The sequence below is a fragment of the Malaclemys terrapin genome, chromosome 3 (assembly GCF_027887155.1).
Source record: "Malaclemys terrapin pileata isolate rMalTer1 chromosome 3, rMalTer1.hap1, whole genome shotgun sequence".
In the NCBI taxonomy this organism is placed as follows: Eukaryota; Metazoa; Chordata; order Testudines; family Emydidae; genus Malaclemys; species Malaclemys terrapin.
In genome coordinates, this window is record NC_071507.1 from 18,051,162 (window position 1) to 18,066,796 (window position 15,635).

Here is a 15,635-nt window from a genome sequence, read left to right on the forward strand (position 1 = left end):
AAGAAAGGTGAGTGTTAAAATTGGTTAAAAGAATCAAATACAAAATAACGCAACCTGATATAACACGAATTCGGATATAACGCAGTAAAGCAGTGCTCCAGGGAGGGCGGTGCTGCGCGCTCCAGCGGATCAAAGCAAGTTTGATGTAATGCGGTAAGATTTTTTGGCTCCCGAGGACAGTGTTCTATCGGGGTAGAGGTGTACAATAAATGCAAAGTTCTTGGTTCAGACTTGTAGCAGTGATGGAATAAACTGCTGGCTTGATAAGTGTCTGGTTGCTTCCAAATCTTGGAAGGGCCTCAGTCCCTCGGTTAGAATGCTCCCACTAGTATAAGTACATAGTCCAGAGATTTGAGCAGGAAAGAGACAAAATGGAGGTGGTTCTAGGGCCTTTTATAGCTTCTGCCATGTGGAGGGAAACCCATTGTTTCAAACAAAGCCCTCATCACAGCTAGTGGGAAATTACAGGTAAAAGATGGAGTTTGGAATCACATGAGCAAGTCACATGTCCAGGCATAATTTTGCTTCGTCACAGCAGGAAATCATTAGCTATGCCCCAGACAGTACATTTGCAGAACAGTCCATTCAGTGTAGATGGGTGTCTCTCATCTAGGGTGATCAGACAGCAAATGTGAAAAATCGGGATGGAGGTGGGGGGGTAATAAGAGTATATAAGAAAGACCCACAAATCGGGACTGTTCCTATAAAATCAGGACATCTGGTCACCCTACTCCCATGGTCCGTTGTCAGTTAAGCATTTCTTGAGGAGCCACTTAATTTGAATAGTATCAGAGGGATAGCCATAATAGTCTGGATCTGTAAAAAGCAACAGAGTCCAACAGAGATGCATGCGTCTGACAAAGTGGGTATTCACCCACGAAAGCTTATGCTCCAATACATCTGTTAGTCTTAAAGGTGCTTTTTAATTTGAATAGTCCCTCCAAGATGTGCAGGCTAAATACCTCGTGGGCATTACCCCAGGAGCAAACATTTGAAATCCAGGTATAGAGCCAATACTGATAACTTCAAATACAAAAATGATACATGTATACAAATAACAATCATATTCAGCAAATCATAACCTTTCCATAGACATCTTACATGCCACATTTTGTACAAGATTTGTTGCAAATATCTCAGTAGTTGCAATGATCTATATGGTCATATTTTAATCAGATAATGTCACAGCAGCATAAAAATACTATAATATAGGCCTAGATTGTTGTCTGTGGCAACTCAGCTGCAGGGTGTGTCATTGGGTGAGGGTAAAGCTATCATTGCACAATCTCAGAGCAACTGTGCACCAGACCAGACCCCAGTGTAAGGGTAGCCAGAGAATTGCTGTAACTTGTTCAAGCTACCTACAGCCTCCGGGGTTGATACATTAGTTGGGACACAGGGATGTGCTTCTGGCCATAGGATAGGAGTGTTTCCTAGAAGCCACAGTGCAGTATTAAATCTAGCCTATTAACTTCTGAGCTGCATCACTCACTGATGAACTCTTGGTTGCATACCTCTGTGTGTCAGTTTCTATCCTGCAAGCTTTTATTTAATAATGTTTGCAATAGACAATTCTTGATTAGTAAAGTAGCTACATCATTTAAATTAATTAATACACATGTTCAGAAATTTGGTATTTCAATAGCTCATACTTCACTCTGCAGCCACAATTACCTCAGGGCAAAAAAGACCTATACAAAAAGTAACAATAATTTAAAATACATTTTAAATTAAATTATGACTGTCATGTTTCATTATAAATCAATTTATGACTTTGCTTAAGCCCTCATCTTCGTTTCATTCTGAGCATAGTCATTTTTGACATGAATATTGTAGTCAGCTTAAGTTTAATGTAAATATGCAGATAGATGTATAGAGCATTCTCATGCAGTGTATTTTTTTATTCCATAGACTAACTCATCTTGTTGAGTCTATTGTCTTCACTGCTGTACCCTTTGGATTTTATTTTGTCACTAAAGCAGCTTTTTTAAAGACAGAGGTCCATGAGCAGTTGAGGAATTCAGTTGGTATTGTTCTACCTCTTTTACACCATACCCTAAATCCTGCTAGTGAAGTATCTTAATCATGTTTAACTTAACACATTTGAGTAGTTTACTAATATTGTTTTTCGTTGTACTGATAGGGCCAGATTTTCAAAGTGCTTGCCACCCAACAGCTCTCAAATCTAGCCTGTAACATATAATTAATCTTGGGGCTGCAGTCCAGGAATGGCAGATTAATTTTATAGCGTGTGTACTGTTTATTACATCTTGAGCTTTATACTCAAGGAATAATGTTAGATGAATTCTTTGATTATGTCTTTTAAGTCTAAAAAGAGCTGTGATTAGTCTGGAAAGAATAGCTGGGAGCAACAGATAGTGACCTAAATAGTAAAATTCCAAAGATAAAATGGAAGAAAATGAACACAAATGCTTCATTGTTTGAGAGCTGAATTGTCTGTAACACACTCCAGTGATTCCAGTGTTTGTGGAAGAGGCCAATGCAGATATAATCTGTGCAGCTACAGATGACAGCCTGAGTAAGTGTCCATCAAAGATGGAGCTGGGAATGCATTGGCAATTGTGCTGTAAATCATCTTAACTAATATTTGTTCAAAGCTCTGGTTACTATGTATACTGGTATTTTTGCCAGAATAGTCAGAGAAACCCTGCCTCAGAAAACATTTAACAATGTCTAATGTACTGTTTTTGTGGAACTAAACATACATTTCTTTGACTACTGTCTGCATGCAATCTCAGTATGGTAGCTGGCAAAACATTAAGGGCCTTTTACAGCAACTTTACAGCACTGGCTTAAATGGAGTGACTACTTACTCCATGTGAGTGAAGAATCAGACCCATAAATTTAATTATTTTTAATTGTTTTGTTCTTTGACTCTGATTTCTATTGGTGGTACTGCCATGGGGCTTTTCAGGTTAGCCTCCATAAAGGAAAATCTTGATTCAAATGTTAACTCTGGAAAATTTTGATCCATTAAGACCTGGAAAATTAAATTTACAATTATATTCAATCTTATATGGAGTTTTAGGTTATCCCAATGTATGGAAGGTGGATGAATACAAATGAAACTTTAGACTCCAGTTCAGCATAGCACTTAAACACATGTTTTGCTGAATGGGATTACTCCCATGTTTAAATTGAGCATGTGCTTAAATGCTTTGCTGAACCAAGGCCTTAAGGCTTGATTTTTTTTTCAAGTGTTTAGGTGCCTAAAGATGCCAAGTGGAATTTTCAAAAATGCCTAGACACCTAACTCCCTGTGAAATCAATATGAGTTAGACATCTAGGCACTTTTGAAAATCTTCCTCTGCATCTTTAGACACCTAAATACCTTTAAAAATCTGGTCTTTAATGATAAAACTAGACATGCTGCAAGAGAGAAATTATGTACACATAGATTGGAGTAACAGTTTGACTGACAATGTTTTCATGCCTCATCTATTAATAGACTTGTGCTTAAGTATAACAAAGTCCAGAAAAGTTGGGTTTTTTTAATTGGTTTTATTTCTTTATCTTAGAAGTGTCAGGAATGTCAATTCCTGTCTTCCTTGGTGTTGCTGCAGGATTTCTTGAATGTCTAAGGATATGTCTACTCTGGAGCTGGTGAGGTAATTTCCAGATTGGGTAGGTCAATGAGAGCTATCACACTAAAAATAAAAGTGTAACCATGGTGATGTGAGCAGCAGGTCAGGCTAACCACCCTGAGTACATACCTAGGGTTTCAGATGGGATTATACTGGGGATGGGCTAGCCACTGTGGCTACACTTCTATTTTTAGCACACTAGCTTGATCAGATGAAAATAAGATGAAAATTATACCTCCAGCTCCAGTGTAGACATGCCTTAAGAGGGACTAAATGTCATAAAGAAGAATCGGGGCATTGAATATTTCACAGAGATGATCTTTATCCAAAACTATTACTTAGTCACTGAAGTTAAGTAAATATTGACCAAAACAAAAAAACCCATACCCCCGCGTTTTATAAACTGACTAAAAAGTCTTTTTCCTCTTTATTGCTCAACGTTCACTATCTTGACTCTTGTGATTTCACCATTTCACTAGTAGTTCAGTCCTCATAGAGTATGCCAGATCAGGTAAGACCTGACTTTCATATGTAACAGACCAGTTGATTTTTTTAAAATACCCATCTTTCAAGCCAACATAAGGAAACAAAAAAAGACACAAGTCTTTACCCTCTCCCCCAATTGCTTGTGATCTGAAAGAGTTTTTTTTTTATAAACTAATTTTCTCCGGGCTAACAAAAGCTGAAATGGAATTTTTATAGAAGATACTGCAATCCAAATGACATTTAAGCTTTTCAAAACTCCTCAGGGTGTTTCACCTTTGTGAACTGTAAACTCTCAAAGCCTGAAGAGGTCCTTGGGTGTGCTCTTGTTACCAGTGAAACAAGCTAGTAAGCCTGCCCTTTTATGGTTTATATGGCAATCAAACTCTTATTCCTTTTTTAAGGGATTGGAGTTACCTTTCATGTTCCTAAAGTTGACACTGCTTTCTGCATATATCTTGAATACTTGGTTAAGTCACTAACTTCAGAAGCTGTAAGGACCAAAGTTCAATTCACTGAAGTATCTAATATTGGCCAGGGAGCCAGTTAAAAAAAGAACTACTAAAATTACATAGATTTCTAATGAATAACCATATAGAGGAAAGTGGGAAGGCAATTTGCAGAGACAGAACTATGAAGATGAATGGAAAGGGGTTTGAAAACCTTTTAAAACAATATCAGCAAATACAAACCAGTTCTTTTTCATTTGATTGAGAAAGCTTGGGACACAAGTTAGATTAATAAAATGCTTGTCAGTTATGATATTATGTACAAAATGTAAAACTAGGCACTTGGAGTATGCACTTTGACACCAAGCCACTGAAAACTTCCAAGGAGGGAGTTTTGTTGGAATATCAGATGTAAAGAATGTTTTACAACCATAAATTTGTTATCTTAGCAATTTGTCTACACTTGCTCCAGACAAATGCAAAACAAGATTCATGGGTGCCACATTCTCCATAACCAGAAACTGTCTTATGCACCATTGGAGCAAAAAGACTCTGCCCACCCTTAACAAATGGACTCCTTGAACCTTCATTGACCTGAGAAAAGATAACATATAAAATAAGAGGAGCTCTCAAAATGATTGAGAAATGCTGGGCTCCATGCATTAAGATGACCTAATGACTATGTCACACCACGCATGTGTTAGTCTCACCTAAATACATACTTTAACTTAAACACATATCTTCTTCACTGCCTTCCCAGTAGGAACCGTGTTGGCTCCACTATTGCGTCATGTTCTTTGCCATTTGAAAAATCAACAGTGTTTGTTTAAAAGGCTGTAGTGGTAGGAAGGTAGTAGGAAACAACTGCAGTCTGTCATGCTCCTCCCTAAACTGCATTTTAGAATGTGCTGCTGATTTATTTAAAGACCTCTTGGTTTTCTTTCTTCCCTCTTCAAATATTCAACAAAGGGAACTCTCCTTTGTCTTCTCAAATTTAAGCCCCGATCTAGTAAAGCACTTAAGTGCATGCTTAACTTGCTCTTCTGGCTTGGTGCCACAGTGCTCAGCATCTCATGACATCAATCCTTTAGTGTACAAGTTACTTTATACTAACAAGGAAATCCGCACTATCTCTCAATTGAACCTTTCTCCATACACCTGAGAGCTCTTTAAAGAAATCCAGGCAGGTTCTCTGTGATTTTTCAGTATGCACAATGTGGGTTTAGGTGGATTAGATATTGGCAATGGGATAGGATAGTTCACTTCGAGGTTACTAGTTCCATTCTATCCTTGGGCTAGGATTTCCAAAAACTGAAATCTTGGTGGATGTTCAGCACTTTTGAAAATCAAGCAGGTGCCTAAATATGGATTTAGGAGACTAACTTTGGCTTCCTATATTTGAAAATCCTCTCTTAGGTTGATAATAGGAAGAGCTCAATCTGTCAGTCATTTAGTTGATGACTTTCACTTCTTCTTTTCTCTTCAGAGACTGGCCATGAACAGATTGCCTCCCTCTCTTTTTCTCTCTTGAAATTATCAACATCTTCTATTAATTTCATTTACTACTTGTTTTGCTATTCAAAATAAGAGCTATGCTGCTTGGTGTTGAATAGGAATATTGTTTCTGCAGATGTTTCTAGCATGACTACTTAAGGAAGGCATAATTAAAAGTCTTTTTTTCCCTCAAGTCTTCACTGGTGTCAGCTTAAAACTTGCTTTCTGCCACCATTGGTGGTGCTAAAACTGAATTTCATGAGTATTTGTGAGAAATGAACACAGAAAGGGTGCAAATGAAGCCAAAGTACTTGTTTAAAACAATTAAATGAATATCAATGATTTTTTTTTTTTGCAGTATTCCCCCAGCTATAATAGTGACTTGAAAATAATTACTATCTAATGGCTGATCATTGGGGTGTGTGATATTAGGGGATGGTCTCAAGTCAAGTTCTTAGTGGGCAAGGCCCAGATCTACAAAGGTATTTAGGTGCTTATCTTCAATTGAAATCAATGGAAACTAGGAGCCAAAATACTTTTGTGGATCTGGGTCCAAACGTCTACATCACAAACAAACAAAAGCACCCATACATTTTGCACTATTTGGCACCCTTATGAACAGGATCAACTCTCATCCCTAAAAGTGCTCCTTCTAGAACAGGGTTGAGGTACTCTTTGCCAGCTTGTGTAATGAAGCTTGCACTGCTGTACATGCTATACCTGTGGTGTAGATAAAGAGGCCGCTAGTCTTGAGGGCTGTCAGTCTGATTGTTCATGAGCACTGACATCTCCTTCACACACCCAACGTTAGAAATTAATTAAAAAAAAATATACCAGAAGAATTTTTAACAGTGAATATCAAGAAGTAACTCTAACTTAAAAATAATTCCAGCTTCAATATTTAGTGCAAGTTAATGACAGCTTTCGACAAGAACTTAATTACAGAGGGTCAGGATATCATATATTGTATGGATGCACCATGGGACTTATTTTAAAGTGTAATTTGGAATATAATTTTTAGGTTGCTCCTTTATATGAACTTAAATGTCTTCTTCTTTTTCTCAGCATATGCACAGTGATGGTGGCACGTGACCAGGATTCATCACCGAATTTGGTCATATGTCCATGGACGGAGCACATCTTCAAAGCTGACTACAAATGTAGCTACAGTGCTAATGCAGGCTTGCTGTAGTTTTATGTGTATTTGTGTAAATGACCTGCAAGAATACTCTTGGGAAGCTGTTCTGTAATTCATTGTAAACAAAAAGCTAAAAATTGCTAGGGTAATATTTTTTTGCTGGATCCTACTTTTTTTCTCTAATTTACAAAAAAAAATCTGACTCTTTAAAATCTTATGGCCCAGTCCTGCAATTACTTTTAAGCATCACTGTTGACTGTGGTCCACTGGGTATGGTGCTAGTTTAGGATTCAGGAGACCTGGTTTCCAGGCCTTGCTCTGCCATTGGCCTGCAGGGTGATGTTTGGCAAGTCATTTCACATGTTCCTCACTTTCCCTGTCTGTAAAATAGAGATATTTACCTCCTTTCTAAAGTGCTTTGAGGTCTATAGATGAAGCACTGTATCAGAACTAGATATTATTACTACATTTGGTAGTAAGTATATGCAGATTGGGCCGCTATTCCCAATCAGCTTGATCCTGTGCATTACTCCATTTTATGCCAATGTCATTCATTTAAAACCTTGTGTCCCTTGAACTCAGTTCTCATTTGGAGTGACTAGGTGTTTCCTGGGCTACTGGAGGATCACAACCTTGAAAGTGGCACACCATGTAAACAGAAGAACAGGAGTACTTGTGGCACCTTAGAGACTAACAAATTTATTAGAGCATAAGCTTTCATGGACTACAGCCCACTTCTTCGGATGCTGTAGTCCACGAAAGCTTATGCTCTAATAAATTTGTTAGTCTCTAAGGTGCCACAAGTACTCCTGTTCTTCTTTTTGCGGATACAGACTAACACGGCTGCTACTCTGAAACCATGTAAACAGTCTCCAGACGCCCTTCCTTCACGATCATGGAGGTTGAAGATTGCTTTTCTTCTTCCTCCATGTGAAAAACACCAAGCAACAGCTTGAAAACACCTGGTTTGTAGTAAAATGTGATTTATTAAGAAGAGAGAGAGGTAAAATCATATTAAAACTAAATAAGTAGTATGCACAGCCAGTCTAGCCTTAATCAGAATCAGGCCCTAACATTAAGACCCAATTTAAAAGCTCTGGGATAAAAAGGGTTCTTAAAGTATAGGTGTACTTTAAGAAACAGAATTAGAATTCTAATCTAATCCTTTCTCTTTGAATAAAATTAATTAAATTTTATTCTACTCTATATCAAATATGAATTGATAAATCAATGTTGATCTGTGCTAGCATCTTAGCCTTATCTACGTGAGAAAATTTTACTGATTGAACTAAATCAGTTTACAAATTGTGATTTCAGTTTAAGAGCAGCTAATATCGCTTCAATTTATGTCAATTACTTACCTGACAAAAATCCTTTCTAAAACAATCTAGTAAAATCGGTAAAGGTCATTCATGTAGACAAGGGGGCCAGATTTACAAAGGTGCCCAATGCTGAAATATGCATCTAGTGAACTCTTCAAAAGCACCTGCTTAGGACCTGATTTTGAAAATCACACTAGGTGCCCATCTACATCTTCCTTTGTAAATCTGGCCCAAGGCCTTATTCTGCAACTAGTCTCAGTGACATCAGTGGTACTACTTATGGGGTATTGTCCAGAGTCAGTAAGGGTGGCAAAATCAAGTCACAACAAATTAAATAAAAATAATTGTAATTGTCTAATTACCAGTGGCAGCAACTTTTTTCTTGCAATTTATTTATCTTTGCATCTTTTTGCTAAGGTCAAAATGGTTGCATACCTGTAAAAGGAATGAGCATGACAGAGACCTATTGTAAGATTATTCCTGGCACACAAGTAAGAATGTCTCCGTATTATGGACTGACACAATATTTTCTAATGGCTCAAAAACAGCTAAGAAGAGACTTACACAGCATACTGTGCCGTAAGCTCTTCAGAGGAACTGTTCCTAGTGATTGAGTAAATAATACCCATAACAAAACACTCTGAGCCAAATCCTCTGTGAAGGTAAATTGTCATAGCTCCACCATGGAGATATGGTATTTTACATCCGCAGAGGATCTGTCCCACTGAAGATATGATGCCAACCACTGAAATGTGAAATGCACATGCACCGTGGGAACTTGTGAATTTTCCTTTGAACTCAACGGGAAACTTGTGATTTCTCATCCTTCCCCACAGGTGTGCTTCACCTTTTACTAGTCAGGATGGGTATTTATAATGGTACACTGGGTAAAAAGAGATGCTTTGTTAAAGCCTCTCTTCAGGCATATTTTAAATGTGCCTATAGATATTAACTTGAGACTAATGTTGTATTTGCTAAGTAATACAGCTTTTCAGTGTGTTCGTCAAGAGGTACGCATTGCCCAGTCATCGAGAGCAGTGCTGCAGGGATCATAGGGTCTGATTAGTAAAGGCACCAGCTGGGTAGAAGTTTTTAAAGGCAATTTTTAAAGCAGGATTTCTAGGTTGCTTCAACTGACTTTAAAGAAAATAATATAAATGCACACATATAGAATACTGGTACGATGGGGAGACTCTCAAACTGGTGAAAGCCAGGAAGATTTCATGGTTGCCACATAAGAGGTAATGCTTGGGCACTGAGCTTGTACCCCCTCTACATGAGACAGTAAAAACTGGAGGCCCTGTTTCAGGAAAGGACTGAAGCGTTACATCATTCTTGAGCTCTGTCTGACCCAGGGTCGGAATTTACGGGCTTCCAAAAGAACTATTTCCCTCACACTTCTGAGTTGCCATGATGCAGGGACTTTGGTGGAGGGGTTTAAAGCAGGAAAATGGAGAGCCCAGAAGGACCCAGTCGGTATGAGAAAATAAAAGTTAAGGCTCTGTTGTTGTGCTTATGTATTGTATTGGGGTCACCTTACTTAAGCTACGGAACAGTTTGGATATCGGCACACTATGAGGGCTTGCAGGGTAGGTTAAGAACAAAGGTCCATCTTCTTCCATTGATTTTTATGCAGATTTCCCCAATGAAATCCCTCAACTCTGAATCTAGCCTAAACAATACAAAGATCCAAATGCACTGTCACTAAAATAACAGAGGAAGAGTTCACCTGATCCAAAGCCTGCTTAAGCCCTGTGTGAGTTGGAAGAAGACTAGTTGATCTACTGTAGACATCTCTTCTTGTGTTAAGGTTTAGCTTGTTGCTTTGCCCGCAAGCACTGGATATGAGGCAGTATGTATCTGCACCACTTCGGAATCAGGACAGCCCCAGTGTAGACCAGGGCTATGAGAATGAGAGCCACCATTTGGCCCATTATCCCAATCCCCTCTTAAGTGTGCTATAATAATTTCCTCAGATGTGTGCACAGTAATGTACCTCGGGGCTCTGAAGGATTGTGCTGAAGCTTTTTAGACTCCTGCCTCTTCTCTTGATCTGTTACTACAGTGTGCAGAATTTCCTTTCAAGGTGCAATCCTTGAATAATATTGATAGCCTCATTATATTTCTCTACACTGAATTACTTAAGGTTCTTGTCTTCCCTTACTCCTAATCCAGTCAGGTCTTTTGACTTGGTTGCACTTCTCCATTGTATGGGTTGGTCTTGTCAGTTTTAACTGCTCATTTTATCACTTTCCTGTACATTCCTTCTTCCAGCTCATTGATTCTAAGTAAGAGAAGCTCCAATCCTGCTCTCAAATCCATGGTGGCAGACCTCTGTGTCATAATGAGTCATAATACTAATCCATGTGACATTCTATCTGCCATTTCTCTGCTTCCTGTCTGTTTCTACATCTGTGTATACTTTGCTTCTGGTGTCCCAGCAAATGTATGTGCCTACCCCTCCATATTCTTTCTGACCCTATGGAGAAATTTTATAGACTAGACTAGAAACTTCTAGACAAGATTGATAGATTTTAAGGCCAGAAAGAACCACTATGATTATCTAGTCTGACCTCCTAAATAACACAGCCCGTAGAACCACACTCAGTAAAACCAAAAGTCTTGTGTATCAACAGCTTTCTGAAATACAAACAAATTGTTCTATGTATCCAACTTCCTCTCCGCTGACTCTTCCCCAGAATTTTTTAGAATGGAAACAGGAGTTTAGCCATTAAAGCTAGAAATTAGCTAGAAATTTCTGCTTCAGATAATAAGGTTTTCAGTTTTCTTCAAAAATTTGGTCAGTATTTTTATTACTACTACGTGCAGTTAACAAAACCATTTATATATCTTTATATAGCCACATTGGCTTCAATGGGACTCCATTTGGGCATAAGTGTTCATCCACATAGAGTAAATAGTGCAATGGTTCTCAAACTGTGGGTCAGGCTTGGGTTTTGGCCCTCCTGCCCGAGGTGGCAGGGCTCGGGCAGGTTCAGACTTCGGTCTCCTCTCCTGGGGTCGTGTCGTAATTTTTGTTGTCAGAAGCGGGTCATGGTGCAATGAAGTTTAAGAACCACTGAAATAGTGTGATTAGGGCTTTGGATAATAATGTGTTCCTTGCCTCATAGTGTTTACAGACTTGGGACACAACAAACACAGGATGAGTTATTAGACAACTGATCAGGAGACATGGGGCATGGGAGTCATCGGTGAATGAAAGGCAGGAGGGTATGTTTGATGTTGAGGTGAATTTTAAGGAGAGATTTCAGGAAGCGAGGGAGTATTTGGTGGCTAAGTTCCTGGAAACCATTCCATGTATAGGGAGAAGCATGCACAAAAGTGCAGAAGGGAATGGGGAAAAGAGAAGAGGGGAGCAAGTAAGGTGAGAGGGTTGGGAGGAGCAGAGGGAGTGGGAGTAGGGAGAAATGACAACAGAGCTCCAAGCCAGTGAAAAATTATGTAGGGCCTTGAAGATGCTTGACTTTGATGTGCAGGAGACAGAAAGTCAATGAAGCAGACGAATGACATGATCAGAATCAGAGAGAGAGGAAGATTACCTTAGCAAGCAGCGTGATGGAGAGACTGGAGGGAGAAGGGACATATTTACAGCCATTAGCAATGAAGAGTACAGGTGACTCAAGTGTGGATAAGGGTTTTCACCAGTAGGGATAGTGGGGAAACAGTGATCTTGGTGATATTAAAGAGCAAGCAGGGAAAGGACTTTGCAGGAGGCTGCATATAAGAGGGAAAGAGGTTACAAAGTCAGAGACTACAAGCCCAGGAGACAGTAAGTATAATAGAGTTAACAATGGAGATAAAAAAGGGAAGCAGAAAAGGATGACGAGATAAGACAAGAAGTTGAGTTTTGGAGACACTCAGTTTTGAGATGGTAGCTGGACATCCAGGAGGAGATATAAAACAGGCAGCTGCCGATGGGAGATTGGAGAAAGAGGGAACAGTCCAAGTAGAGGTAGATCTGAAAATCTTCAGCAGGTGGTAACTGGAATACAGGTGTAGATAAAGTTGAGAGAGAAAATGAAGGGACCAAGAACAGAGTCCAAAGGCAAGATGAGTAAAGGAGGAGAAGAGGAGAAGCCGTTAAAGGAGACAGTGAGGGAGCAGTCACCATGGTGAGGGCTGGAACTAGGAAAGCACAGAATTGTAGACGCCTAGAGGAGGAGAAAGTGGACCTCAGTCTCAGAGGCAGCAAAGAGATCAAAAAAGAGAAGGAGAGAGATGTGGCCTTTAGATTGAGGACTTTGGTACTGATGTTTTTTTGTGGAATGCAGAGTGGGTAGGGATAAAGGAGAGAGCAAAAGGAGTGGTAGTCAAAGCAATGGGAGTAAATAGCATGTTCTAATAATCTGGAGACAAAGGGAAGGAGGCAATAAATAGATAGCTGAGGGGGAGAGTAAACTGAGGAAAAGTTTTTTCAAGACAGAGGAAACAATTTGTTTGAAGGAAGAAAGACATGAGCCAGAAGGGGAGAAAGAGCAGTTAAGGATAAGGGAGTAATTAGAGAGGGAGCCAGAGATAATAGAAGACAAGAAGGGAAGTTCAAGGGAACAGGTGGAAGGGTTGGGCTAGAAGCATATCGTAGGTGAGAAACCCTGAAATCAGATATAAGTGTGAAGGAAGAGAGGGTGGAATAACAGGAAGAATAGGTATGGGAGAGGGAGCCAGAGGTCTTGTTATTGAAAAAACTGGCTAGATCCTAGCAGTGGAAGGTGGCAGAGGAGGAAAGGTGCTGGCATGGTTTGTATCCCTTTTGTGAACTTATGCCCGCCTTCTTTAATCAAGCATCTGTTATACAATTCTGATTCAAGAGGTGATATCTAGCCAGATTTGTCAGTGTCCACAGAAAAAGTCTTGTATAGACGTGAATCTCAAACATGGGTCCAGTCTCCTTGTTGATGCTTGCTGCGATTTATTGCCCTGGTTCATGTCAGGAAAGCACTCTGATGTGAAGGGATCCATTTGTCAAAAGAGCCTTATGAATTTTCCCCACAGCCTTTGTGCATCCATCCATTTGTGTGTGCTGACAGGAATTTTTGCACTAAGATCTTGCTTCCTTCCAATGTGGTTCCACAGCACAAACAGCGTTGGGATGTGGAGAACCAGAACAAGGGGTACATACTTCCTGTGCAGCACAGAGTCTGGCTCTGCAGAAGGGTGGAGGAGTGTTTCCTACATGCTGTTACACGGTAGGCGGTTGGGAGGAAGGAGTGGGTATAGTAGGTTAAAAGTAGGGGTTGGGATGAGTCAGAAGGTCTGTGACTACATAGATTTTTATAATCCTTCCCTGTGCATGAGAAGAGGTGCAAGGCTAGCACAGATTAATCCATGGCTGGAGCAATCACTGCACAGTGGTTACCATTACCTTGCTACTCAATGGCTTGGGAGGGAGGAGGATTAGTTTCCTCCATAATCCCACAGAATGCTCCAGGGCTATGCTGAGCCAGATGTTACAGAGAGTTTTGCCAATTTTGCATGTATCACTCTGGAGTTTTGTGCTTACCATTAGGCACATGCACAAAAGTTATATGCACAGTAAAGGAGACTCCTTTCAAATTTTTGCCCAAAGTGCCATGTGTTAATTTGAGAAGGAAGGCCATGTACATCTCAGTCCACAACTCATAGTAAGGTGAAAAGATCCAACCTCGTCTCAGCTTGCATGTCTGGTCTCACATTTGGTCTCTGAGTTCATCTTGGAAATGGGAGAGAGGGGTCTACAGATATAGGGGAATGTGCTACTTGAATGGAATCAGGAGCCTGTGTCAACAGCCACAGCCAAGTATACTGCCACATACTGCTACATATACTGGTTTTGAAGACAAATTTCCTGGAGGACTCATAAAACTGATAGTCCACTTCTAGGCTATCCAGGGTAGACATCTGGGCTTGGGCTGGAGCCCAAGGAACCTGCAAGGTGGATGGGTCCCAGAGCTCAGGCTGCAGCCCAAACCCAGACGTCTACACTGTAATGAAACAGCCCTAGCCCAGTGAGCCCGAGTCAGTTGGCACAGGCTGGGTTTCTAATTGCAGTGTAGACATACCCTGGGTGAAATCTTGACCCCACTGAAGGCCATGACTTAACTCCCATTGTCTCTAATAGAGCCATTTTTTAATCTTGTATGTCCAGTCATTGCATGGCTTCTCCATTGAAACTACCAACACAGATGCCAATTAGTGCTAATTTCAAAGGTGACACTTGTGATGTGGAAACCCAGAGCTGAGTTGAGACTATCAAATTGGCTTTATATAGGCTGTTAAGAAGCCATCAGACTATTTAGAAGTTAGTACATAATTTCCTGGATTAAAAACTGACTGAAGCAAGTAAATACACACATGGAAATGTATTTTAAAAGTGTTTCCACAATGTATTAAAAGTGGCATTATTGACCTATAGAAAAAAGAATAAAAGGAATTAGCAACTCACTCTGTAAAGGGCAGATCTAAATGAATCAATTAGTATGTTAAAAGCCGTGCATAAAATAATGTTTGATTAAAAAAAAACTTTAAAGTGAAAAGTGTCTCATATTTTAAATTGAATGAATACAAAAATATGACCTGAGGATAATGAATTACTGCTTAGAGGCTTTAAGATGCGACGCTTATGAGACAGTCACCACTAACATATTCAGATTAATAGTTCAACAGTAACTGGAATATTAAACAGAATGTGTCATTTTGGTTTTGTAAAATAAGCATCAGAGTGTTTTATCTAAATCTCTGGGTTGTTCTCAGAGGCAGAGAATAGTCTGGATAGCACAGTGCTCAAAATAGCAACATTTTTTTTTTAATTCTTATTTTGATGGTGTGTTCTATACATTTGGAACAAAACCAATGTACTCACAGTCTGATTGAGTAATCTGTATAAAGTCATTCTCCAAATATTAATGGGGCTGGTTTACCTCTGCATTGCTCCAGTTTTATCACCCACCTCATTACTCCAGTTTTGCAAGTAATTCAGCGGTGAATCAGGCCCATGACCTCCAATTCTGTTCTCCCATATAGTGGTGTAACTCCATTGAAGACAATGCCATTACTCTGTTTTTAAACCAGTGTAATGGAGATCAGAATCTAGTCTACTCTACACTTAATAGGCCTGATTCTCTACTCTGATACACCAGTTTTATGT